General features: G+C 45.8%; 1 long non-coding RNA gene across 2 annotated transcripts; it reads left to right on the top strand.

Moving 5' to 3' along the window:
* The first annotated feature begins 236 nt into the window (after positions 1-236).
* On the top strand, positions 237-3,043 carry LOC310699226. 2 transcript variants are annotated; one of them, XR_014522011.1, is made up of 2 exons: positions 237-893; positions 2,760-3,043. It is a non-coding gene; the product is annotated as an uncharacterized lncRNA (long non-coding RNA). The 2 variants fall into 2 exon arrangements; XR_014522012.1 differs by having other exon boundaries at positions 2,718-3,043.
* Positions 3,044-3,473: the final 430 nt, after the last annotated feature.

Raw genomic sequence — 3,473 nt, 5'->3', positions numbered from 1 at the left:
AACTCAGACTGCTGAAGAAGCATCCTTGTTCTGTGCTTCTTGGGGGCATCTAGTGTTCTCTGGGGTACCTCCCTCTGAATAACCCCCTGACCTGAGGTTGTATAACTTAGAATGATCACGATCATGGTAAAGAGAAATTGGCTTCACACCAGAAAAGAGTAATAGTCACCCATCACTTTTGAGCACAGCAGTTTAGATTTATGCGCTAACTTTCCTTAACCTTCTGACAATGGGCATCGTTTTGCATGTGTTCCAGGAAATCCTTTTCAAGAAGGCATGTAAGTTCATGTTCACCTGGTGTCTTAAGCATAGATAGTCACAAAAAACCAGAACTTGCCTGTTCCTGCTTTGTTAATGAAAGGTTATGAGTCACAGTTGGTGCCACCAACAGACTAGAAGCTAATGAGAAACAAATAAAAAATAATGTAAAGATGAAACACAGAGATGGTGAAAGAGGACAATGGCAACACAGTTCATCACCTCTGTCTGGTATTTAGGATGGGGGAAGTTCATGGAATTCTAATCTGGGTTCGGATAGGCTCAAAAATAAGCCATGGACATTTCCTAATATTTTGGAGAATACTTAGGCTTATTTCTGAGCCCATTCTTAGTAAAAGCAAGGGCTCAGCCTGGTTCAGGGTCACTTGAGTGGTCCCCGGTGATACTCCACATTGCTGCCGTGGCGATCTGTGACGTCATCTGCATAGTGTTTATGAGGGAACAATGAACCTAGTCAGTATCTGTCATGTGAGTTGCAGGCTATTCTGTCTCAGGTTTTATACTTGACCAGAAGGACAGGGAATGAGGATCCCCACAGCTCAGGATTCTTCCCCAGGAGATGCTCCCAGCCCAGGATTAAAGCCAAAGGGAAGATATAGAGGGGTGGAGAACAGGTAGGGGATCTGTTCCTGATCTTCCCGAGAGCACATCTGTCTGAGAGACCCCATATCCAACCTTCCTCTTGGACCTAATGCATTTGTTTGACAGCAGCTAGGATCAGTCCTAGTAGAGTGAGACTTTTGGGCAGGTTGTCCACAGCTCCTTCAGTTGAATGAGCAGGAGGGTCCCCAAACACAGTAGGAATGGCTTGCCACATTTTGAAGTAAATACACGCAGTAAAGTAATAACCAACTATCAGACTCCCTTTTAGGAAAAGTCCTCTGAGTCCCAGCACATTCGCTTATTTCAGAGCCCAACGGGCAGGACCCTAAGTCCTGAAAGGTGGGGAGAAGGACACTTCTTTTTACCGGATTCCTGTTGGCTATTTTATAAAATGTTTTTAAAAGCCAGTGTGGTGTAGTGGTTAAGAGCGGTGGACTCATAATCTGGTGAACCGGGTTTGCTTCCCCGCTCCTCCACATGCAGCTGCTGGGTGACCTTGGGCTAGTCACACTTCTCTGAAGTCTCTCAGCCCCACTCACCTCACAGAGTGTTTGTTGTGGGGGAGGAAGGGAAAGGAGATTGTTAGCCGCTTTGAGAATCCTTAGGGTAGTGATAAAGTGGGGTATCAAATCCAAATAATTCTTCTTCTTCTTCACCAAGACTTGCCACCTGGCTTCCAACCCAGAATCCCTTTGGTCCAGTGGCGTAGCGTGGGGGGTGCAGGGGGGGCCCAGCCGCACCGGGCGCAACATCTGGGGGTTAGGGTTAGGGGGCGCAAATCCACGGGTTAGGGGGTGCAAATTCCTTGCCTTGCCCCGGGTGCTGACAACCCATGCTACGCCACTGCTTTGGTCTCTGTGGGTCTACTCCATTCTTCCTATTCCTCCTTTCCCTTTGGTTCCTTACTTGCCACTTTCCCTAACAGATGTACCGAGCTGCCCCCAACATTGGGTGGGGAGTGTCGCACGTGCATGATGCCACAGGTGTGCACCCTCTCAATCTGGCTGGGACAACCCGGTCCCCCACCCAACCCCCACTGCCGGCCGCCTTACCTTCTTAAAAGGGACGCACCAGTGCAAACACGCTTTGCCCTGGTGTGTTTTTTGGAGGATCGCCACAGAATTGGGGGGGGGGCTGGGTCCATCCTGAAAAATATTGGGGATGACTCCCCTGTTACTTAAGCACTGGCCATGCTGGCTGGGGCTGACCGGAAATGGAGTCCAACATCTAAAGCGCCATAGATTCCCCACCCATCAGCTTAGGGCACATCCATGCTCAGCGTGTAGACAGGTTTAACAATAATTCCCTTCCCCCAAGGAAATTGGGAACTGTAGTCCTGCGAGGGGGAGCTGGGGTTGGTAACATGGGACTCTCAACATCTCACTGCATTGTAATTCCCAGGAATCTTTGAGGGAAGCTATGACAGTAAAGCTAAATATAAAACCCAATATAAGCTTGTAGATAGGGCAGGATCTCCCTTTCTCTCCCTCTCTTGTTGTGAGATTTATTGAATCAATTGGATAATTTAATGACTGTGTGCAGCTAGGCATTGCTGTTTAACGACAGTAAATTAGATTATAAAAAACCCCTCCAAGAATCAATTTGGACTGTATTTTAATGATCGGCTGCATTTCCCCCCCCCTTTTTTTGTATGGGGAATGATAATTTGTTGTTTTTTGCTATGATTCTGTCTTGACTATTTCTTAAGTTGTAAAATGTCAAAGTCTTTATCAATAAAAAAAATAATGTATGAGAGGGAGACATTAATGCTTAAAACTCGTATGCAGGCTAGATCCAGTTAGGGGCTTCAGTCTGACACAAGTTTGCTGTCATAGGAAGCTGCCATGCACTTGAACTTTGGTTCTCTGGGATTTCAGATGGGATTTTCCCAACCCTACCTGAAGAGGTGGGAGATTGAACCAGGAGCCTTCTGCAAGCAAAGTTACTGATGTCTGAAGAGGACAATGCAGAATCAAAACTCTTATTATATATTTCTTGGTGGTGGCCAGATGGACTATTGCCCACGGGTGGATAAAAACATTGAACTTTTCCCCTTAACATCTGGTTGAATAAGGCCCCGAATATTGCAGTTTCCGGGGGGAAATGACTCATTTGATGCATGTTTCACAAGGCGCCACTAAGTCAATGAATTCTGTTGCTACATGGAGGATGTTGTTGATGTATCTTAAAAAACAAACTTATGGCTGGTGCTTTCCCACTGAATTTGATTACAATGGTACTAATTGCATATGACTATACACTACCTTACTTCTTTGTTTCCACAAAAATAATATTCCCATTTTCTTGACTGATCCTAGATTGAACCTTTCTATGTTCCCGAGTAATATCTAATTATGCGTCATGGATCTATAATGGTTCTTTGCTTTGTTGGATTGTATAATGTTTTGATTACTCATGGGTTCATGGAATCATAGAGTTGGAAGGGAACTCCAGGGGTCATCTAGGCCAGCCCCCTGCAATGCAGGAATCTGAGCTAAAGCATCCATGACAGATGGCCATCCAAGCTCTGCTTAAAAACCCCAAAGGAAGGAGAGTCCACAACCACAGCTCTTTATGACAGTTCTTCCTGA

The sequence above is a fragment of the Podarcis liolepis genome, assembly GCF_965112155.1.
Source record: "Podarcis liolepis genome assembly, chromosome: 2".
Lineage (NCBI taxonomy): Eukaryota > Metazoa > Chordata > Lepidosauria > Squamata > Lacertidae > Podarcis > Podarcis liolepis.
This window is presented reverse-complemented; position numbering and strand designations above follow the sequence as displayed.